Consider the following 24,760-nt stretch of genomic DNA (forward strand, 5'->3'; position numbering starts at 1 on the left):
CCACACTACGAGCGAGAAGGATCTTGGAATTGTCGTCGATCACAAGCTGAATATGAGCCAACAATGTGATGTGGCTGCAAAAAAGGCAAATGCTATTTTGGGCTGCATTCATAGAAGCATCGCTTCCAAATCCCGGGAAGTACTAGTTCCCCTCTACTCAGCACTGGTTAGGCCTCATCTGGAGTACTGTGTCCAGTTCTGGGCACCACACTTTAAGAAGGATGCAGACAAGCTGGAGAGGGTTCAAAGGAGGGCAACAAAGATGATCAGGGGACTGGAAACAAAGCCCTATGAAGAGAGACTGAAAGAACTGGGCATGTTTAGCCTTGAGAAGAGAAGACTGAGGGGAGATATGATAGCGCTCTTCAAGTACTTGAAAGGTTGTCACAGAGAAGAAGGCCAGGATCTCTTCTTGATTATCCCAGAGTGCAGGACACGGAATAATGGGCTCAAGTTACAGGAAGCCAGATTCCGACTGAACATCAGGAAAAACTTCCTGAGTGTCAGAGCAATACGGCAATGGAACCAATTACCTGGGGAGGTGGTGGGCTCTCCCACACTGGAGGCCTTCAAGACGAGGCTGGACAGCCATTTGTCAGGGATGCTCTGACTTGGATTCCTGCATTGAGCAGGGGGTTGGACTCGATGGCCTTGTAGGCCCCTTCCAACCCTACTATTCTATGATTCTATGATTCTATGAATGCTAAAATTTGCACTTTTCAGAATGTTGTGATGCAATTCACAACTAAAAGCAAAATGTAGATATTGTATGCATACAAAAATGTATTTATTAAGGAATGGTGTGCACAAATTGCATATTTTAGCAGAAAATACACAGAAAATACATTATATAAGGGAAAACTCTGGGCAAAATGTGCACACTAGAAAAGTGTGTGCAAAATGTAAATATTTGGAGAAATATGCACAAAAATGTGTACAACTTTTCATGCAGGCTTTTTTGGGCAAAATTTGCATACTGATACAGAAATAGGCCAACATTATCTTACAACTGGGAAAATGAGGAACTGAGCAAATCTGAAATTGACAGATTTGCCCATCTCTAGCTATGGGTACAATCTTGAGTAAACCTAAGCCCCCTTTATGCATTACTCACAGGAAGGGTCACTAGTGCAATCAAGGGGATCTGGAGTCATACCTCTGACCCCACTACTGAGGTCATTGAGTTTCCCCAGCCACAAAGTCCACATCTTACCCATGGCTGTCTGCACAGCAGAGTAGTCTATACGTGTAGGCTTCCCCCCTCCCTGCAGAAATACACACCTAATCATGATCATGTGCGCACCCCTTCGTGCAAGTGATGCATGAAGGGGGCTTTTCTTGTGAATAAGTGTGAATAAGTCTGAGAGCCAGTGTGGTGTAGTGGCTAGAGTGTTGGACTAGGAGTCGGGAGATCTGGGTTCTAGTCCCCACTTCACCATGGAAGCTCACTGGGTGACTTTGGGCCAGTTACAGACTCTCAGCCCAACCCACCTCACAGGGTTGTTGTTGTGAGGATAAAATGGAGGAGGAGGATTGTGTAAGCCGCCTTGGGTTCCTTAAGGAGGAAAAAAGGCGGGATATAAATGTAATAAATAAATACATACATACATACATACATACACAAATACATAAAAATAAATAAATAAATAAAATAAGTGACTCCTGATGAAATCAATGGGTGTAAGAATGGTTGCTTCAATCATCTTTAAAGCAAACAGAACATGGTGCCCAATGGAATTAAAATGAACAGTTCACATTCAAAAGTTGTAGTTCTCAACTAGGGCTGTGTGAATGTTCATCTATGTCAATTCCCAGGGTGAAACTTGTACCTTAGGGGAACCCAAATTATTTTCCCCTAACCAATTTGATTGCTGAGAACGTTAATCTTTTTCTTTCGTGCATTTACCTTTCTCTGCCAGTGTTCCTCCTGTGTCTGCCCATCTACCCGTTCTTCTCATTTGCTATTATTTCGTTCATAGAGAAATACCAGCACATCAGGGATCATGTACTCTACGTGATGTAGTCGTGGTGGTCACCAGTCAGTTTTGGCTGTATGCTGACATTGAAAGGGAGGGTCATGCTTCCTGGTCAGATCATGTTAATAATCTTAGCCAATGAACGTGACGCCTATTCAGGGCAATGTTTTCTGAGTAGGGGCAGAATCCAATGGGGCATTTACGCCCCTGCCCATTCTCTTCCACTCCACCAATTCCATTGCACAAGTAGCCTCTGCCGCTTGCGAGACAGTGATTTAGCATTTCCCAGGGCAACCGGAAATGAGTGGAATGCTTGTTTCTGGAAGAGGCAGGTCGGCAGAGCTTGTATAAGAGAGCTTCACCGACCTGCCTCCTCCCAGAATGCTAGTTTTGGGCCTTACCCTAGGAAGTGCTAAATCTCCCTTGCATAAGCAGTGGGTTCACTTGTACAGAGGACTCGGCAGGACCCACCAGTTGCTGAAGGGAATCGGCAGGGGCGTAAGCTCCCCATTGGATTCTGCCCTAGGTATATGTTTTAATCCCCTTTGCTGTGATTCCTGAAAAATCACCAGAACAGGGAGGGCCTTTCAATGCTGACAAAAATGTTAATGAAAATTTCTCTTTGTCTAAGCCCAAATTTTGATCTGTTTGATAGAGCTTTATATTCAGATTGCATCCAAAGCAATACCGCCCAGTTAATTTGTCAGGTAGACCAGGCAGAAAACTATTAGTAAGTTCCAGGGGCAGATTTTCAAGGCCATCCCATGAGGACTTTCACTATTCACCCAGACTTGGTGCTCCTAATTTCCGCTAGCATGCTTTCTTATTTATCTCCACTCTGCTCTATAACTGCATACTTGGATGCTGCCTCTTCCCACAACGTCTGGTGGAGAAAAAGAGGCAAGCACTCAAAGCCGTCTGTCTGTCTGGACAAATCTGTCTGTTTTGATTTCTCCCACATTTGCATTTTTTAAAAATCTCAGATCCTTTTTGTCCTGAATATGGAGAACTTTGCAAATTTTGGTCAGTTCTTACCAAAAGTAAACTGAAACAAAATTCTTACCCATCCCTACCATTCTCACGTTTCACAGAACACCTAAGAAGATCACATGAGAGGATGATCGCTTTGCACACTCTGCCTCAGACAGATTAAGGGGACCCATCCAGCGTGCCTTTCTCAGGACCCCAAACCCTGGAGCCAATGCTGCAATCCAAACTCAGTTGCTGGCAGGTCACATGGCCATAAGCAATACTCCTTCTACACCCCCCCCCCCTCTTGCTTATTGATTAGGTAATGGAGAGGGTAGATGGTACCCCTGAAATGGCTAAATTTGGTCCAGGGGCTGCCAGTTGTCATTTCCTGAGTGGAGTGGACAGAGAACAGGGTGACCTGGTGCATGTGGTATGACAGCCACCATGACTTAATTTACCCACAGGGGCTGTCATGTCATGCCAGAAGCTCATGGACACCATTTTTGCATGGCACCTGTGGGTGCCCACCTTGCTGTGGCTTACTGTGTTGTGCAAACCCAGGCAGCAGGGGTTGTTCGAGGATTAAACAACCCTCAAATAATCCATGGCTTGAGGGTTGTTTGACCCTCAAACACCCCCAGCTTCCTGGGTTTGCTCAACATGACAAGACATTGCAAGCTGCAATGTCATTGCAAAAATGGTGCCCATGGGCACCCAGCACAACACGAGAGCCCTGTGGGTAAATTAAGCCATGGTAGCTGTCATGTGGTGTGAACCACACCATTGTCTTGCTTCTATGCAAGGCTGCTATTCATCGATATACACAGATGATAATTTCTTAACATTTAAATTCTACTGAATTTTCAGAAAAACAAATTAGTTCCTTAGGTGATGTAGTTCCTTCTTTGCTGATGTGAGATGTATTTAGTAATCCATGTTTTCATGGTCCAAAGTGCTCAGTACAGATAACATTTTCATCGTCTTTCTTATATTCACTGCAGTGCTTATATCTTCACTGCTTTCAGAGAAATGAAGCTACATGATGCTTTATACACAGATTTTTTATATTATTTTTTTTTCCTGCTGGAGGCAGTCTCTGCTGCAACACTTTTAAAAAAAATGTCCTAAAAACAGTAGCCCTGCTTCAGGAACGTATTGTGTGCATGTGTAATTAATACAATTAATAAAAGATCTGGGGCCCAGACCCATATGGCACAAATCTGCATAAAATTTGGCTGAGTTGATTTATATCTATATATACAAATGTAGAAATAATTACTAGGATTTACTTAAATTCCAAAGGCAAAGTCAGCCAATTGGGACACAATCCTGTGAAGATAGTAATCAGCCTCCAAACTCGGAAGCTGACAGCTATCCAATGCAAGGCGGCCTGGAAGCGAACCTTGCCTCTGTGCACCACCTGCCCTGCATTTTTGGTTAGAAAGGCGATTTTGACTGTCTAGCCAGGGAGGTTTGGAGTGGGGGTGTGGGGGAGGAAGCTGTGCAGCACATAGGAAGCTGTACAACATAGCTTCTGCAGCTTCCGCCCCTCCCCGCCCTGGAAGAGCCCTTTCCCCCATCTTTGTGCTCTATTTCTGAGCATGGGGAGAACCGCTCCAGTTACAAGGGGGTAGGGATGCTGGAGAAATTTGAGATGGATTAAAATGAGCTCAGATTTCTAAGAATCTGACCTGCAGAATCTGCTGCAGAGCGACCCCCTCAGTCCGCATGGAGCCTGTGGACTTTTCGGGTTTTTTACTTTCCCGTAATTTACGCATATAAATTTGTAAGAAAATACGTAAGTTTCTTCTGAGGAAACATTGAATGGAATGGGGGACAACAATATGCTAAACGTTATGTACTAAGGTAAATTATGTAAATACTTACATAAATACTCACGTAATTATTTGTGTATTTTTCTGCACAATGGGGAAGAAAATCGCATCTGCCTGTGAGCAAATGACGGAACAAAAGGCACCTGACAATCCATGAAATGTAAAATCTGTGTAAAATCCACAGATGGAGTGGATTTTACACAGTCCGTACATCCCTATGAGGGGGTGGGGCGGGGAGCGTGGTTTCTGGGAACCAAGCTCGGAGCCCTGGCTCCAACCTCCATTCCAAGAAACTGAAAACTCCTATGGCCCTGTAGACAGTGTCTACTGGCCATAAGATTGCTCCCTTAATATCTCATCCAAATAGTCTCAAATAAAATAAATCCTTCAATTAATTTGCACCCTGCCCTAAATCATTCCAAACCAATGGAAAAAGGTTTTCTAAATTTAATTCCATGCAGGGAAATATTGTTTCAGTGGTGATGTGGCAGCATGTGGGGAGAAGAGGAGAGTTAACCCTTCCCTCCCCAGCTGCAATCTCCCTTGAAAATTGCCCCTTGCATGGCAGTTTAGCCAAGAAAAATCCTTCCACTGGCACCAGTGCTCTGGAGAATACACCTTGGGCCCTCGGAAAGAGATTCAGGGCCACCTAGCAACGCCCCGATACAACAGATGTATCAGTGGTTTATCAGGCTGTTCTTCCTCCTGCAGGTTCTCCTGCTGAGCCCCTAAGCTCAGGAGAGCGGAATGTAAGAAGTTGTTCACTAGAAGTGATGTGGGACTTCAGTGAATGGAGCTGCTGGAGGGGGGAAATTGGCCCACTGAAAACATACACAGACCTAGCTTGTGGATGTAGTTGGATTGGCATAATCACATAGGAGTCAGGTCCAGCTCTCGGTTTGGGCACCCCCAGCAGCAAAATGTTCACCGACATGATGCCCCAGGACATTATGGGAAATGTTATATGGTAGGTGGCTTCCCAGATCTAGCCACTGGCACCAGTTGAGTCTGCAGTTTGTGGGAAAGGACAGGCAGGCCGGCCAAAGAAGTACCAGCATCAGTGCCAGTGGGCTCCAGTACCTACCCAAAGGTGCTGGGTGTTGACACCAACCATGGTGGAAGTAAGTGCCATTGAATTACTAGGATACCTCTGTGTAATATGGTCAAGAGGAGCAGGCTGTAACAGAGAAGACTCACTGTACCAAAATGCTGCCGTCCAAACAAAGCCAAGCATGTGTATAGGCAGCTGAATGGTATATCAGACAGCTGCTACAGCTCTGAGCTATAGTAACCCCTAGCTCTGTCCTAGTAACATCCTAGCACAATCCAACCGCTTACAATTCAAAGAATATAGGAAGCTAAGAATCACCTTGCTGAATGAGAACGTGGGCCATCTAGATCTAGTTCAGCATTCTGTTTCTAACAGCAGCCTTTGAAAGTTCACAAAAAGGTGATGGCAGTCACTTCTTGTTTGTTCCACGCATCTGGCCCTTTGAATATGGAAGCTGCATTTAGCTATCATGGATAAGAGTCACTGGTATTAATCATTTATTTTTTGTTTGTTTCCTTATTTATTTAATTCAGTCCTTTTTATCCAGCCTTTCTTCCATGAACCCAGACTTTGCTTTGGTGGCCATCCTTTGTGGTTTGCTCCCAGAACGTGGTGCTCCGATATTTACTCCCTGTCATTCAAAAGCTCTGTTTAGTTGTCATGCCTTGACAGCCATGGATAGACCATTGATAGGCTCCACAAACACAGGAGATTGGCAATCAGGTTCTCCCACCTGTATTAAAGAAATGATCAGTGCGTGCGTGTGTGTGTGTGTGAATAAGAACATAAGAAGAGCCCTGCTGGATCAGACCAAGGTCCATCTAGTCCAGCATTCTGTTCACACAGCGGCCATCCAGCTGCCCATGGAAACCCACAAGCAGGACATGAGTGCAACAGCACCCTCACACCTTTTTTCCTTTTATATATCCAGAATCTCCCACCAGTCAGTTTCAGTCACAGCCTCTAAGTCTGAGTGAACTGTATATTCAGATAATATTGTTTGTTATTTATGAGTATCTTTCTCACTGCGCATGTATCTGTGCTCTCAGTGATGGGAGCCAGGCATTATGTAACCTTGTGTGTGTAACTCAGGGTTGGTTGGCTGTTTGTCACATGTGCAGCAGGAGCAGTGAAAACAAAATGTCTGCTTTGATTCTAGTCAAAGTTGTCAAAGCGAATTAAGGAAAGCCAAGGTTGTCGACATGAATTAAATGAAGATGCCAAAGTGAAGTCTTTGAAGTTGAAGTTCTCAAAGGATGAAAAGGTGAATTTAAGGAAAAGGTTCCTACAATTTGATCTACTTTTCATTCCAGCTCTGTGTACTTTTTCCAGGTTGGTCCAGGTTGGTCATCTTTTCTCTGAAGCAAAGTCAAAGTTGCTGTTCTCCACTGTTGTGGGCAAATCAATGAACAGCCTAGTGAATGATACACAGTTTGTTGTGCGGAGTTTTTCACTGAAGTGACTTGGTGTGAGAGTGTCATGCTATAGTGTTGATGAATGTACAAAGCATGGCCAGATCAAGATTGCTGTGTAAGACCATGCTGGAAGGAAAGATAATGGCAGTATGCATGCATTTCGGGTTGCTCTCAAGGGACAATTTTAGTGACAGAGTCTGTTAATGATAGCTGCGTTGTTAACTTCAGCAAATAATATACTTGAAGAATGTTCCCATGCATGTTCACTTGAAAGTAAGACCCACTGAATTCAATGGTACTTACTCCCAAGTAAGTAAATAAGGCTTAGTCAAGGCAGTTAGCACAGGCTAAGACATATTAATCCTTTCCTCCCAGTGCATGCTGGTCCCAATCCAAATCAAGACTGTGTGCAGTTACACTGGAGTAAAGAAAAATATCAGGCTCAGCTACACCTATGTGATTAGCAGAATGTGTAGTTTGGCCCTTAGCAGTATTCTTTTTAAAATCCGCCAAACTCTTCATGCAGTGATTTCATCACAGTAACATATGCAGGTGACTTGCTTCTATGTGGAATTGCTAGCGGAGACGGGGTAATGAAGAGATAGACAACAAAGCTTGGATTGAAATTGGGCCACATTTATTGAAATATCTGCAAAGGGGAAACCTAGAATGGGTACTGACTGTATCAGTGGCTAGCTGGCATCTTTATGGACGAAAACATACCCAGCCTGAGGGGTGGCGTGTCCGCATCGCCGCCCCTCTGGATTGCCCCTTATGCAGGAGGTAGACCTTCCCCTGTCACCCTTCCCGGGCTGCAAAGCCCTTGTGTGAGTGAGAGAGTCAGTCTTCCAGGCAACCCTTCACATCCATCCCATTGATCTAAAGGAAAATTACAGTGACAAGAAAGGGATGCTGATCAGTGAAGTCCCACACCCTAGGAATGGAGCCAAGACCATAACTAAACTACCGAGAAGGCTGCAACTGCTGCAGCTGAATGTGAGAGCAAAAGGCCCAGGGCTTCCCATCGACTCAGGTACAGGAGGCTCTTGTCCTGCGAGCCATGAAGTGCACCATGGTTTACCTTATCTAAATACCAGGCACTCAATGAGAACCTCTTAGCCTGGTCTCTGGAAGTGCCGGCATCCAGGTATTGGACAAGACGTTGGCAATGGGGTTCTACCTGACATTTATATGCCTCGTGATAAAACAGCTATTATGCAGGGGGCAGTGGAAATTCCATACTACTACCTGATCCATAACGTCTGGATTGCAGCAGACTGTGTTTTCATGACAAGGACAGAGGCCTGCCCTTCATGCACAAGGAATTTAAGAATGGACATTAAGCCTTGAATTGGCCCGCATATGCAATGCCACGTATAATGGAAGTTTGAATAACAGGATCTTGAGGGATCAGAGGGCCAAGCCTTGGGCATGGCACTACACCTAGGGATGTCAGAGAATTCTGCTGCAGACTCAAATGAGGCCGGATTCCGGATTCCGCAACAGAACGGCATCACTTACCTCCAGCTCTGGAGGATTTCGTGTGGAGCGACTCTCTGGAAGGCGATACGCTAATGGCAGCTGCCATTAGCCTATCACTGGGACAAATACAGACAAATGCCTGCCGATTGTCTCTCCTGCCTCTGCATTTCTCAATCAGAGGGAGAAGAGGGTAAAATGCCTCCCTGCAATGAAGGGAGACACATCTGATCCCCCACCCCACCAAGCTCAGAAGCAATTCAGAGCACCCTATTAAGTTCCAAGGGGCTTACTCGAGGGGTGCAGACTTACAGGGTGAGCTTGTGTCTACTCAGAAGTAAATCCCATTGAGTGCAATGTGGCTTACTCCCAAGTAAGTAAGTGCCCAGGATTGGGGCATCGAGAAAAAACGCTACAGCAGAAGTTAAGCTACAGGGAGAAGCGGGGGGGGGGGGAGAGGGGAGGTTGGTAAGGGAGTATGTGTAAAGGCAGTCAGTTGTGATCTTGCATTTAAAACGGAAGCAGAAAACCCCATTTTAAATGCAGGATTTTAGGCTGGTGGCAGGTGCATATTTTTTTTTACTTCTGTCAGTGGAGGGAGATGTGCTCTGTGATTGGATACTGGTTTTGTGGATCTCCCCTTGAAAAAATCATATGAAATTATGAGGATCCCTTTTTTGATTTTATGTACCCTAGTTTTACCCAGTACCTCCCAACACATTGGCTCCCTGGGTAAATGGGGGAATCTTCTTTTTCAGCCAAGCAGGAGAAAGCCTTCAAAGTTTGGATTTCACTGGCTATTTAGGGCACAACCCTATGCATGTTTAGACAGAAAAAAAGTCCTACAACTCCCAGCCAGCATGGCTGGCTGGGGAATGCTGAGAGTTTTAGGACTTTTTAAACATGCATAGGATTGTGCCATGCAATTCATCTGGCAGAGCTTGGCATCTTTTAAGATATTTTTTTAACGCAGCTGCTTTAGGTGGGAAAGCAGTGTCTGTCACCTCCAAATCAGAAGGCAATTTGCTTTCAATGGGATTTCCCTCCTTCCTTGAAAAGAGGCAGACAGAGGCAAACCTCCGGAGTTTGCAAACAAACTGGAAAACGCAGATCAGATTCAATACACTTTCTGAAATCACTGCAGATGACAGAACGAAAGTTCCCTAACAAGCTACGAAAAAGAAATGGAACGGATTTCATAACATTTGTCCATCACTAGCTACACCCCCAATGATCCTACGAACTGACCCTCAAAACCCGGCCCCCAAAAGGCATCATAGCACGCCTGCAAGTCTACCTTAAGATGAGCTCATGTTCCCGAAAAGGAAGCACTGGTAATCTTCAACAACTGAAACCCAACCAAAATCCTCTTCCAAGGGGCGGGGGACAAACTCAATGGTGTTGGAGCTTAACCCCATTTGTGGTAACACAGCCTCCACCAAAGGCCAGCATGGGACAGAAGCTAGGCCAGTGAAATAAGGACTCCTCCGATCCATAAAGGGCGTGAAGTGTGACTTCACGAGAACACCTGTATAGGTCAACCTGCCTCGCCCTCCAAGCATCCTGTAGGCACTATCACTCTGAAGGTGCTCACAGAGTAAGAACAAACAAGACTGCACACGGACTTAACAACCTGCAAGCTGTATCCTTAAATATAAATTTAACCAAATGTACCTACTGTAGATAAATCTCTGATTACAGAGAAAAGTGGGCCACTAGCCCTGGCATGAAACCCAGAACCTTTCTAAAATGCAAATTACAATGCACACTGTATCCTCCTGCCACAGAACCGCTACAAAGACATATGAGGGGCTTAGTTCAAACTGGGAAGGGACCTTTTGGATAGGGCTAATTACCATGTCAGCCTTCCTGTCCTGGTTTATCGACACTGTATGTAGCCATGTTCCACTACTTCCACACACCAGATGGGAAAAGAGAGCCACTCCCCCCTTAGAAAACTACCCGCTCCCCCCTTAGAAACTTCTTCCATCTTTACAGATCATAACAATGAGGACCTCCCTCTAGAGATGTTGGTGAAATCTGCCGCAGATGCCAATGAGAATCCAGAATCCGTGGCGGAGCAGCCCCACTTACCTCCAAGTCTGGAGGATTCCCTGCGGAACAGCACTCCAGCTCTGCGGCGTTTGCAATACAGTGATGGCGTCTGCCATTACCGTACTCCTTGGGTTAATACAGCCACCAATGGTGTAGTGGACGCCACTTGCGGCTGTAAAGCACTGGTTTTTATGGGAATAGAGCCGTAAACAGCTGCAAGTAGGGCAAACTCAGGGCTTTATGGCCACAAGTGGCGTCCAATACTCCATTTGCGTCTATGTTTTTAACACAGATGTAAACGGTGTATTGGACGCCACTGGCGGCCGTAAAGCCCTGAGTTTGCCCTACTTGCAGCTGTTTATGGCTCTATTTCTGTAAAAACCAGTGCTTTACAAGTGGCATCCACTACGCCATTTGCGGCTGTATTAACCCAAGGAATACGGTAATGGCAGATGCCATTACCGTATTGCCATCGCTGTGGAGCAGGAGTGCGGCTCCGTGAACTCCTCCAGATGCGGAGCAGCCCTGGAGGATTCTGGGGGCGGGGGGAGGAACAGATTGCCTCCCCCCCCCCGCGTGCACTGTTGCAGGACGGACAGTGAGTGATCCGCCCACCCCTACCTCCCTCCTTAAGGTTGAATGGGATTGTACAAATGGGCAAGGGCACATACACCCCATCTATACCCCAGCCCCATGTAATGTGTACAAGTAAGCGCAGGTCGTGCAAGCGCACGACCCTTCGCACCTAAATCCGGATTTACTGTGGTGAAGGTATAAATAGCCTGGAATGGTTTTGCCACTTCAGACACCAGGGGAGGGTAGGTGCAAGGGAGGGGGTTAATCCTGTGACACTAACACTAAAGTTAACCCAGCACTAGGTGGAATGAAACTAATAAAAGATTTAATAATACCAAAGTGCCCCGAGTCCACAATTATTGGTATAGAGGGCTGCAAGTAGGGGTGCACGAAAGTCACTTACCTGGTCTCGCAGCTTGCTTCGCGGTGGGGGGGAGGTGCTTCGCTGCTCCCCCTGAAGTTCAGGCCGGGGGGGGGATGCTTCCCGCCTCGCCCGGCCGAAATTCAGGCCGGGGAGAAGTGCCCCGTCTCCCCGGCCACGAACTTAAAAAAAAAACAAAACGCCCCTGTGATAGGCTACGTAACGATTAACGTAGCCTATCACAGCTAGATCTGCAAAGTCAGCCGTGATAGGCTACGTTAATCGTCACGTAGCCTATCACGGGTGACTTTGAAAAAAAAAACGCGTACGCAAATGCGAGCCGCCATTCGCATTCCTTATTTGGTCCCTGTAGTCTACGTAAAGATTTACGTAGACTACAGCGAAAATAAGGGCAACGCTATTACAGCGAAAATAAGGGCAACTACAGCGAAAATAAGGGCAACTGTTGCCTCATATCAGGGCAGACTATTTGTCCCTTTAGCCAAGGATTGTCTCCTATTACTAGCAGCAACCTTTTCCTTTACCTGCTACCCGATCTCTTTAACATTAAGATGCCAGGGACTGAATGTGAGGCTTCCTGTATGCAAGCCACGTGCACCGAGCTTTGGTCCTCCCCAACAGTTTTGTCTGTTTCACCTTAGAATGATATGCCTACTACCAAAATCTGTTCATGAGGAGGAGGTCAAGGCCAGGATTACTGTTACTGCAGGGAGGCCAGACTTACTCCAGCTTCTGACTATGGGTGATAACCCAGTGAAGCTTAGCTTCCTCTCTCCAAATCCTATTCAAACAATTGGGGAAAGCAAACTCCCAATTAAAATGGTTCAGTCCCATTGACTTCAGTGACCTTTAGGCATATTTGACTTTGTCCGGATTGTGCCCTGTGTCTTCATTCATCATCCCTTCTTGTACTAACTTCATCCATACTATTTTTAAAGAAATGCACTGGCTGCCAAACCACATGATATATCTTCATGATGTATAGCCATCGTTATTTTTTTCCCTCAGGAGGCTTCTCATGATCTGTCAGATCCTTCAAGATCATTCTTCGTTTGCTACATGACCCAGTTTGGTTCCACTTTTAGACAGTTCCCTGACTATACAAACAAATTCACCCAGTGCCAGCACCAAAACCACAGCCCTTGTCCCCATGAAATGCCATGAGATACAGTCAGTAATCTAGTCTCATAGAGTACCCTTGAATCAGCATCCCTTGTTTTGGTGATTCATTTTCTCTTTTTCAGAGATGCATAAGTGGCTATTCTGCCTATTCGCTACTGGGCCAGGTTTACAGTATTAGTACTAGTGTACAAAGCCCTAGACAACTTGGGACCAAGATACCTGAGAGAGCGCCTCCTTCCTTACCAACCTGCTTGGTCACTGAGGTCATCAGAGGACATGTTTCTGGTGGTTTCACATGGACCCATGGTCCAGCTGTAGTCCACCAGGAAAAGAGCCTTCACTGTGGTGGCCCCCTTCCTGTGGAACTCCCTGCCTTTGAAGGTCAGGCAGGCTCCAACATTGTGTTCCTTCCAGCGCCTCCTGAAGACATTGTTATTTTGAGAGGCCTTCCTTGAGTGCCCAGCTGCGTTTTTTTTTAAATTTGGCCTTATTGGGACTTATCTTTTAAAAAATGTTTTAACTGTTTTAGCATGTGGGTTTTAGTCTTTTATCTTTGCTGTTCCGAAATCTTTTGATTTGGGGCAGTATATAAATAGTGTAAATAAACAAACAAACAAACAGATATTCTATGCAGAACCTTCTTCTGTTCTGCAATAGATGAAGGTGTTGAGATTTGAGTTCACTAGAATAGGTTGCAGCTTTGGACCCAGAGGTTTTCAGTTCAAGCAACTGATAGTGAAGAACTGAAACCCCAAAAAGCACTGCAATTAAAGAATACAAGCGAAGAATGTTGTGAATTGGCTGTAGATACATGTGACAAATCCATTTCTATGTTTCTACAGAAAATGTTTTTCTAAAGCAAAATCTCCACTATAATTGTCTGTTTCAAGGACTCACCAGCTCATCTTCAGTGCAATGTTATGTCTATTCCCAATAGATACCAAGAGGACGCTTCAAGCTGGCTCCCTTTTTGCATGCTAACATTTGACTGAAATATATAGTACATGGTAAGGTCGTACACAATGACTCTTTGAAAATTCATGCTAAAGCAAAGCAGGCTTTCTCTGCTGAAGTTAAGTAGGTCAACAATTTACCTAGCCTGTCTGCTAATGTGTTTGCTGTACAAGCTAATGAGATCTTGAGAACAATCCACATATCTAAGGTTGTCAAGGTGAGTAGAGTTTTCTCTTTTACAAAAAATATATCACTGAACGAACTTCAGATTTTTGCTGTCCCTTGACTGACTGTTTTAGTTAAAATGTTTCATTGTATGTATAAATATTTTAAATTGTCCTATAAATATAATCAGCTACAATGCTGATTCTGAAACCAATAGTTTCTTCTGAGAGTGGTCTCAGGCATATTGATTGACTAATTTGTAATACTTACATACTGCTTAATATAGTATTAACTCTAAGCAGTTATAATGAATAAGAGGGGGATGAGGAAACAGGGAGCACAAGTGTGTCACACTTACTCTTCCCATACATACTAATAGGGATGTACAAGAATTTTGTTTCTTGTTTACAAATCATGACAACATGTCCTGTTCGCAATCCTGAATACAAACGCAAGCAGGAGCACATTTCTTTCAGGAAATGTTAGCAAATTCCCGAATTTCACATTTGAAAAATGTATATTTTTTTAAAACGCACACTTTGAAATAAGGATTCTTCAAAAAATACCCATTTTCACATTTTAGGTAAAGAAAAAAAAGTGCACACTTTTGAAAAATACTCACAGAAATGCACACTTTTCCCATTCAAAATGCACACTTTTCCTGTTTGAACGAGCTGAAAAACAGGTTAAAAATGAAAATGGGAGTGAACTGAAACAAAATTCAAAGTGATTTTTGGAGAATTTAAGTGAGTTTGAAAATCGCTGCTAAGTATATTGCAGCTTTAGTCTGAATAAGAAGTTCCACAATTAAACCTGTGGTGTAAATGCACACACTTGATGCAGTGACATCTTGGACATCTCCTGCTGGAGAGAGATGTAAAATTTCCATTTTGGACAGGACAAGGAAACATGGAAAAGTTGCTGATAGTACTTGCACTTCATGCTATTCCCCCCAACCATTGTTCAGCACATTGAAACCAGATATATAGTATAGTAATTGTGACTACTACTTATGGACACAGGCAAATCACTATAAGAATTGAAACCCATTAGAGTTTTAATATTAACTACAATGGGATGGTATGGATTGCACCATATGGTTAATATTATCTGAAATGAAAGCAAGAGAACGGCACCTTTGTATGAATAGTATGTAGTTAGCATAATGAAGTGAAAACAAAGGGCAAAATCCAGCCAAATTTGAGAGCTTAACTGAATTGAAATCAATGGGACTTGAAGTGCATAACTTGGACAGGCTCACGGATAAACGTTGTTTGCCAATATTTGATTTATTTGTGATGTATTTATTTTTAAATGGGAGATCTGCTCAGTTAGAAGCTGTGCGCTGAATCATTGTGCTGCTCTGTAAAATAAGTCAAGATGTGAAGAAATAATTATACAACCTCGTCTGATGTCATGGACTTCTCCCAGTTGTGCGAAAACATTTCAGAAAATAATTCAAGACCTTTGTATAGTGCCCAAAGGTTAACATCCTTAAGGATACCCTGCATGTCTTGTGCTGAAGTCAACCAAAGAGTACACAAGGAAACCATTCTTCTTGGCCATTGGGAAAGGAATATGTTAAGGACCTTAGTGCTGTTGTGTTTCAAGGGTTGGTATTTTGTGGCTGCCCTCTAGAGATGTACATAGTAATGTAAGTGAAGCCAGACTCTTGGAGGATTCTAGAGACTGACTAGGTTCTATTTCTATGAGCGAGGATGAGCCAGAGGAGGCCGAAGCCAAGGAAAATATTCTGGCATTAATTCCTGGTGGTCTAGTGACACTATGTATATCATTTCTTTAAACAGCTTTATCGTGTGTGTACATTCAGCTCCAAAATGCTTGGGGGTTGACTGGAGCCAAACCATTGGCTTGGTTTGACATGAGTCTTTCAAACTTCTGGCTTCTCATAACTCTTAACAAAAACAATGTCTGGGCCTTTTAAGAAAACACACACACACACACACACACACACACCCCAAACGCACATGCCAGGTGAAGGTTTCCTGGGGCCTTCTAATCAAGTTAACTACCAATTTATCTCCCCACCCCACCCCCTGCCCTGAATTCTGTTCAAATGACTGGAATGATTTTCAGAAATTGGCTCCTTCAAAACAGTAATTATCATGGACACTCCCCCCCCCTTCACAATTCCTGAAAGCACAGGGTCACATTTTAGTCTTGAAGGTTGCAGAATAACCACCATGTATGGAAACACATTTAAAGGACAGCATTCACCACTGAAAGTCCCAAGCACAGACTTTGAGGAAATGAATGGGATTTGCATATGAACGCAAGAACACTGCCATGCTGCTGTACAGTCCCCATTAATTTCATTTGGGTTTGTCAGAACATAAGAGCCATGCTGGATCAGACTAAAGACCTATCTAGTCCAGCATTTTGTTCCCTCAGTGGCCAAACAGATGTCCATGGGAAGCCCACAAGCAGGACAGGAATACTATGATACTGTCCTCCTGCTTATGTTCCTGAGCAAGTGATATACAGTGGCATTCTTCCTCCAATACTGGAGGTAGTACATAGCCATCATGATAGCCATTGGTAGCCTTCTCCTCCATGAATATGTCTAATTCCCATTTAAAGCCATTCAAGTTGGTGGCCATCACTACATCTTGTGGTACTGAATTCTATTGTTCTATTATGTGCTGTATATGTACAGGAGAAGTTCAGAATGGATTGTGCCCACTGATATATAGATATAGAAATAGATATAGATATAGATATGAATGAGAAGGATAGATAGAATCATAGAATAGTAGGGTTGGAAGGGGCCTACAAGGCCATCGAGTCCAACCCCCTGCTCAATGCAGGAATCCAAGTCAAAGCATCCCTGACAGATGGCTGTCCAGCTTCGTCTTGAATGCCTCCGGTGTGGGAGAGCCCACCACCTCCATAGGCAATTGGTTTCATTGTCGTATTGCTCTAACAGTCAGGATGTTCAGCTGGAATCTGGCTTCCTGTAACTTGAGCCCATTATTCCGTGTTCTGCACTCTGGGATGATCGAGAAGAGATCCTGGCCTTCTTAGACTAACAGCAACGTAATTTCAAAATATATTTAGCACTAAACATTTCAGCTTCTTCCTCTGTTGTTAGTCTATCTTTCTTATATATAACTTAAGAGTGACTGCATCCATAGTAGATCCATAGCCTCTTTGTTGCTTTGCTCTTGTGTTGCCTTACACTTCTCTATATCTCTGTCTCTATCTCTATCTCTCTATCTATGCATTCTATCGTATATTATTGTTGTTCATGACACTTTTCAGTTCAAAATGTTTTGTAATTTCACCATTCCCTTTGAAAGTAGGTCATTTGACATAGGTGCATACAATACTAGAAAACTGCTTGCCTCAACAAACATGTACATGTTTTCCTGTTGTTGGTTGCCTATTTGTTTACCTAGCTGCTTTATATGGCTTGCCATAATTTTCTTACTTGGAAACATAGAGTTGGAGGGGATTTTGTAGGCCATTGATGCAGGAAATCCAGAGTTAGAATTTCCCCCACAGATGGTTGTCCAGTCTCTGCTTGAAGATCTCTACCAAGGGCAAGCCCACCACCCCTCTAGTTGACTGGATCCATTGCTCAGTTGCTTTTGCCATCCCCTAATGTTCCACCAAAATCTACCGTCCTCTAACTAGAGTAGCCAGGTGTTCTACTTTACAGAGGACAACCCTCTATATGAGGAGCTGTCAGAGGACCGTCCTCTACTTAAAGGACTGTCCATTCCAAGTCCAGTTTCAAGATAAAGAATCATAAGAAGGGTGAGCAGGGGCCTTGAAGTTGCCCATCAACAGTAGCACCCGGATAGAAGACAGAGCAGGCACACAGGTCACCTGGTCACAGACTTCCCCACTATAGTGAAATGTATTATCTTTTTCCATATAGTTATTATTTCTAAAATGTTATCTATACATATAAATTAGCATATGAAATATTATGCAAATTGATGCTCTCTCTCAACTTCTTTTTTGTTGATACATTTTCTCTCTTTCAACAATGCTTAAGTGGCCACCCTACCTAAGCCCCTTAAATCTAGTCTAGGCATACTACCTAATCTGACTCTGAGGCAGCAGAGAACAGGTCTTTGCCCTTTTCTGTGTGACAGTCCTTCATGAGTTTGAAGAGTACTATCATGTCCTCCCCTCAGCCTTCTCTTCTGTGCCCTCACAGTCCTCAGAGTCATTTGCCCACACAGCTGCTCAAACTGAATGGTTGCTGTGTTCTTTTGTATGTGAGTATACATTATGTCATCACATCAGCCATAACATTTCAAAATTATTGCCAAAGCATATGGGCCACCAGAGCCGATAGAAGAAAAATTGTGCTGGGAAGAGCAACGTTGGAACTTGAAGCTTGGTCCATCTAAGACTGAGCTTCTGTTTGATTGGTGATACAGTTGACTAAGGAATTGGGATTCAAACTGTCATAGGCAGGATTGCTGTAAAGCACCGTGTTTGTAGTTTGAGAGTACTAGTAGATGGATGCTCAGGTAAACTCTGTGGCCCCCAGCACTTAATCAGCCTCAGTTAATTCACAGCTGTTGCCATTCCTGGAAAAAGTTGGCCTGGACACAGTTATCCATGTCCTGATAACTGGGCAACTGCAAAGTACACTCCATGGTGCTGTCTGGAAAGTACAACTGATGCAAAATGGAGCAGCTTGTTGCTAACTGTGGCTTGAGCATCAGGGTACATTTCTTGCCAGTTCTAAAAGAACCACAATGGCTGCCAAACTGTTAAATCTGTTTCTGAACATAATTCAAAGTTCCGGGGTTAACCTTCAAAGACCTAAATGGCTAAAGACCAGAGTACCTGAAGGACCACCTGCATCCACACAACCATGTCAGACCTTGGCTGTCCATGTGTCCTCTTTTACAGAGGACAGTCCTCTGTTTGAAGGGCTCCCAGAGGACTGCCCTCTATTTGAAGGTGTCCTCTATCGAAGGGCTGTCCTGTGCAATTCTGGTTTAAAGATAAAGACCCATGAGAACTGTTGCCCTCAACAGTTAGCACCTGAACAGGAGACTGAACTGGCAGGCACACAGGTCACCTACTCAGTCTTCCACACTATGGTGAAATGTACTATTATTCTATTTAAGTAATAATAATTTCTCAATTTGCATCTATACATGTAAAGTCGCATATGCAAACCTTAGGTGAATTGGTGTCCTCTTTTGTCCTTGTTTTTGGTGATGCATTTCATCTCTTTTGGCAACTTATATGCAGCCACTCTAGTCTGAGATTGTTGTCAAAGGCACTGCTTAGAGTGCCCACACCTTCTCAACAAAGGAGGGTGGGAACAAGGACCAGAACCTTTTCAGTCGTGGCATCTTGTCTGTGGGATGTCCTTCCCTTGACCATTCGCTGATGATCCTTTAGAAAGAGGCTGATATTAGTCTCCGCTTTTCATCTAATTCAATGGTGCTGCTATTTTTACCCTGTCATCATCTGTTGTCTGTTTTAATTGTTGTGATAACTGCTCTCATTTTAATGTTTTATTGTGATTGCGTATTGTTAACTCCCGTGTGAATCAGCATGATAAAAAGGAGGGATATACATATTTTAAATAAAATAATAAGTAATAAATACAAACGTGAAAGTGTTTGCAACAAGTGTTAATTTTTTTTTTAAACCCTCACAAAACAGGAGGCATTTTTCAACACATGAAAATGTGTTACATAAAACAAGGTTTGGCACTAGTTAGGAATGGCATATATGAAAAGGGGGAATGTAATATGTGGTGTTATTATACTAAAGACAATCTATTTATTCTGATTCTAGCAACCATTAGCCTTAAATATTGGGAAAATTATATTTAGGACCTGCAAAAAAAATGTAATTGTCTTCTAGTCCATATTTTTAGGACTGAAATTCAGTGCAATGGCATGCATGTGAAAAATATAATACCACAGTGTAGTGAAGTTGATGTTCCATCCAAAGGGCAGAGAGGTTGTTCGCGATTCTTAAATGTATTAAAACAATGTATTAAACCCTTGACTCAACTGAGAACTTTCACCCTGCCTCTCCATCCCCATAAACAATGTGGTTTTGCTTATTAGTATTTGAGTAAATTTGTCACATTTTCAGGGCTGTTTTGAAAAGAGGGCAGATTCAAGGGATTCTGGATCTTAATGGCACCATTCATCAAAATAGTACTTTTGAACATAAAGTATAAAGCTTTCCCACATGGGAATTAATACTGTGCATTGAATTCAATTGCAGTTCTTTGTTCAAGGAAAAACAAGATGGAGAAAGGCAGCAATACCCCAATCCCAAAAATGTGTACTAGTGTAATCATAGGCTTTGGTGTTAACTTGCCTTTCTTACCTCCTCACGTTGCAGTGTTCCAGCTTTCAGTTCACCTCACTCTATTCCTCTGGCTTCACAAACCTTAGGGCCAATTGATAAGATCACCTGAGATAGGTGATAATTCAGATAATCAACATGCTAAGTTTCTGGCTTGAGAAGGTTGCTTCTAGCTAACTGCTGATGGAAACAAAGTAGTGGGCTAGACAGGCAATGATCTGACCCAGCAAGGCAATTATTATACATTTACTCTCAATTCATTCTTCTTCTTCACCTAGATCCACATCACATTCTTCACCTAGATCACATCTACTAGATCGCCGGCGAGATCACATCACTCCAGTGCTGAAGGAGTTGCACTGGTTACCAGTTATTTTCCGGGCCAAAGTCAAGGTGTTGGTTTTGACCTTTAAAACCCTATATGGTTCCGGCCCAGCCTATCTTAAGGAGCGCCTCCAGCAACACCAGACAGGCCGCTTAACAAGATCAGCCTCGGATGGCCTTCTCTCTGTCCCATCAGCCAGGACAGCTAGACTGGTGGGGACGAGGGAGAGGGCCTTTTCTGTGGTGGCCCCCACTCTGTGGAACTCCCTCCCTAGGGAACTCCGTCATGCCCCCTCTTTAATGAGCTTCCGTCATGCATTAAAAACGTGGTTGTTCAGGCAGGCATTCGGCGTGGGTTAGGGTATTTAAAAAAAACAAATTATGGTAGAATTTTATTGTTTTAAATTGTTTTGTGGTATGTTGTGCATCGCCCAGAGTGGCTGGGTGACCAGCCAGATGGGCGATTAATAAATTTAATAATAATAATAATAGAAAAGAAAGGTGTAGTGCGATGGTCACGGATCTGCAATTCTGATCTGCACACAATGAAAATATTGCATGAAGAGGGCCTCCTGTGTCTGACCTTAGGATTTAAGAGAATGTAGAATAACTCAAAATCATGGTGAAGGGGGAAGGGAAAATAGAGCAAGTAAACCATGGGTGGAGGCAGGCATTGTATTTAAACAGCAGTGACAGTGGGATCTTTACCCATAGTGTGAGCCTGGCTGTGCAATCTGAATTACAGATATACATGCCAGCAAGTCGAACGCTCATCCAGCTCTTGGTCTTGCTCCTCCTTGCATGCTTCAGACAGGTTATCCATCCTTCCTTCTTTTAAAGTGGCACGTGTACATGTATTCATTTATGCATTCATTCATTATAAATTCATTGCAAAACTGCTCTAGAGACTGGAAGAGAGAGAAATGCATTGGTGACATCACAGGCACAGGCACATGAGTTTCCCCAGTTCAAACTGAACCGCACACTGCCAACGTACAGAAATGGTTACAGAAATGGTCTCTCGATGTGCCCAAGGAGAGAAAAGGCTATGTTTATGTTAAAATGTGATGAGGGCACTCTAAACTGCCCTGCCACTACTCTAAAAATGTTGCATGTAGTCTTCCTCCTGTCTCTTCTGGAAAACACACTTGCAGTAAATTTGGACGCTGTGGATCCAGAGCCCAACCAAGCCAAGATTAGTGAATTTGTTCTTTTGAGACAAATCTTATCATGCAACTTGCATCTCATTGCCATCTTCCTTTGTATTTACATAAAGGAAATTTTCACAAGCAAATTGGTGTGCTGCAGCCTTCCCCAACCTAGATCCATCCAGATATTTTAGGCTACAAGTCCCAGCATTCCTGACCATTGGTCATGCTGGTTGGGGCTGATGGGGGCTGTAATCCATAACATCTGGAGGGCACCAAACGTTTCATTTGCAATGAGGCTGAATTAATCACTCATTGCAAACACACACAGGCATACTGGATTGAATTTAGCAGGCCTTTTACACATTCCTTTTGTCAAGTCAACATATACCCAAACCAGGAACCATTTCCCCAAGAAATCATCCTTGAACTTAGGGTGCAAAGCAGCCCTGATTTAGAAAGATATTTTGTCCATTATAAGCAATTGCCATGTGTTGTCAAACCATCCCTTAATAGATGGTACTGGAGGCATTTCCGCTGTGAAGTCAGTTGAAATTTGGCTGCTGTTAGCAACCGTCCTATTAATTCATGTTGCTGAACTTTACATGAATCAAGGGGTGGCCACTGACACATTATGCAAAAAGAGGACATTGCTTTGCATAAAATTTACGTATGCTAATTTGTTGACACAGATGTGGACTTGGAAATACTTACCATAATTTTAATAGAAATACAAGACAGTGCCCCATACTGGGGATGACTATGACCAGGTGACCTGTGTGCTTGCTCAGTCTGCTGCCCAGGGGTTAACTGTTGATAGGCAACCTGAAGGCTTCTCCTTCTTATTTTTAAACTAGACTTGGACTGGAGAGCCCTTGAAATAGAGCATGCCTTCAAACAGAGGATTGCCCACTGTAAAACAGGACACATGGCCACCCAGTATGAATCTCCTGAACACAGAACATCAGTGTTCCAGGTGACTTAGTCCATGGCTGGGATGGATTCCCTCCTTCTGTGTTGGAGGATTTCATGCTGTGTGAACTGAAAATACATCAGGCATGTGCTTTCAAAATTAACATTTGCAGGGTCAAAGCCATGGAGATCATTTTTTTCCCTTCCCCAAATATCCATTCTCTCCCAAGCCTGTTCAGTGTCCAGAATCCTGTCTTTGAAATACAGAGTTCTCACAAGTCCCCTGAGCCCCATTTTGGAACTTATTTCATATACTGTACCTTGGCAGTGCCTGTGGACAGCAGTGAGACTGTACTAAACAAGCACGCCAAAGAAGCTGACTTGAATTGACATGAGCCAAGTGTTGCAGAGTCTGTCAGGCTTATGCGTCCCTTGTCGAGAAATTCGTGGACAAAAGGGGGGAAGATGTGGAGCTATTAAAATATGTTGGTGCAAGGCAGCTGGGAGAGTGTCTGTGCCTGCGCCACTGGAGTGAATATGGGAGTAGCACCACTGGAGTGAAAGCTTTGCAAAGAAATGGGTTTTGCTTAAGAAAAGGCTCTGAAAGGGATCTGCAGGAAAGGGAGTTGACTTGATAGATTGAGACAACTGTTCCAAACACAGGGAACAAAAACACAGAGAGCAGAAGGTTATGACTTAAAAGTAAATGCAGTTAAATACATGACTCAGTAATTCCCAAAGTGGATGCTGTGAGAAGTAAATGTATTAAATAACTAAGTGCTCCCCTGAGTCCAAAGGACTTACCTACAGAGGAGTCTGCCTGATGCAACTCTGAATGATATGCAGCTATGGACTTTCCTCCTTGTAATCAGCTTCCATGGAGGTTGGCGTAGGATGTAATTTCAGTCCATTTTTGACCAGAATTTATCCAATTCACACTTCCTGGGTCTGAATGACGCCCCGCATGCAATCTGTGGTCGAAGTCCATACAATTCTGAGCTTGCAATGCAAGTCACACCACCCCAAAATGTGTTTGAAGGATGTATACATTTCAAAAATGTGCCCAAACTTTCTGTAACCAATGGGAGAAAATGCATCCATTTCAAAAATCTGTACAATTGATGAGTATATCTTGAAGAATGTGCATGAAAGTGTGCATGGATTCTCACACAAGAAGGGGTGGAAAACAATGGACACAAGTAAGAATGACCTTGGAGCTGGAAATCAGGAAACCGCAGCAAGCTCAAGTTTTCCTGATCTATACATCCCTAGCTTCTTAGTGCCGCTTCTATGCATTGGATGTGATTGGATGATTCAGCCACTCCCAATAAAAGGGCTATGCACACAAGGACTCATACACATGCACAGACATACACATTAAGTGAGTGTTTGAGAGGGGAGCAGACTATGCCTGCTGGCCATGATCATAGGACCAATCATAGGGCCTTTTCTCAGCAAAACCATACTTGTGGCCCCAGGAGATCTGGCCCATGGGCATGATCCCACTCCCCCTTGTATGTTCACTGAACATGTAGTGGAAAGGCTCATGGACAAACTCTTATAGAGATGCAGCAGGATTATCTACTCTCCGAAGGGGCATAGCCAGAGCAGTTACTCCTACAGAAATACACAGTATGTGCTCTTCTGGAGATGGCTGGTTTTCTTACACACTCAAAAATTAAACAATTTGGGGTGTCAGGGGAAAATGCACCTCCAATTTTAATTTGGTAAAAAGTGCAGCTAAGGTATCAGCATTTCAAGACACCCTGGCACAAGCTAAAGACAGACAAAAGGCTGGGTAAGTTCCAAATTTCACCAAGGCTCTGATATGCACATGAAGTTCCATGCAAGCATGGACTGTCTCAGTCATTTCCCTGTTAAGAAATATAAATGCATAACATCATTTGATAACTGAAGATAATTTTGCGTACGCATACATATCAAGCATTCCCCAGCACTGGAATGTATAAGGTAGAGACCCTCTCTCATGGCTTAATTATATTGAATTAAACCATTAATCTGTGTTTCCTTCTGGAACATCTTAGTATCCAAGGAGAATTTGGTGTCTCC

At 43.6% G+C, this 24,760-nt stretch overlaps 1 protein-coding gene and 1 long non-coding RNA gene across 2 annotated transcripts in view; both read left to right on the forward strand.

The window, feature by feature from the left end:
- Positions 1-24,760, forward strand: part of TSHZ2 (teashirt zinc finger homeobox 2) — a 488,278-nt gene that overhangs the window by 86,076 nt on the left and 377,442 nt on the right. The gene's annotated exons all lie outside the window — the stretch shown is intronic.
- LOC146348859 (uncharacterized) overlaps positions 1-24,760 on the forward strand; it is a 97,450-nt gene that overhangs the window by 63,573 nt on the left and 9,117 nt on the right. The window contains exons 2-3 of the long non-coding RNA XR_014790741.1: positions 6,994-7,098; positions 13,801-13,870. This is a non-coding gene — a long non-coding RNA (uncharacterized LOC146348859). The remainder of the gene's footprint in view (positions 1-6,993; positions 7,099-13,800; positions 13,871-24,760) is intronic.

Source organism: Heloderma suspectum, chromosome 4 (genome assembly GCF_057233095.1).
Source record: "Heloderma suspectum isolate Gila_16-S chromosome 4, 16-S_ref, whole genome shotgun sequence".
Lineage (NCBI taxonomy): Eukaryota > Metazoa > Chordata > Lepidosauria > Squamata > Helodermatidae > Heloderma > Heloderma suspectum.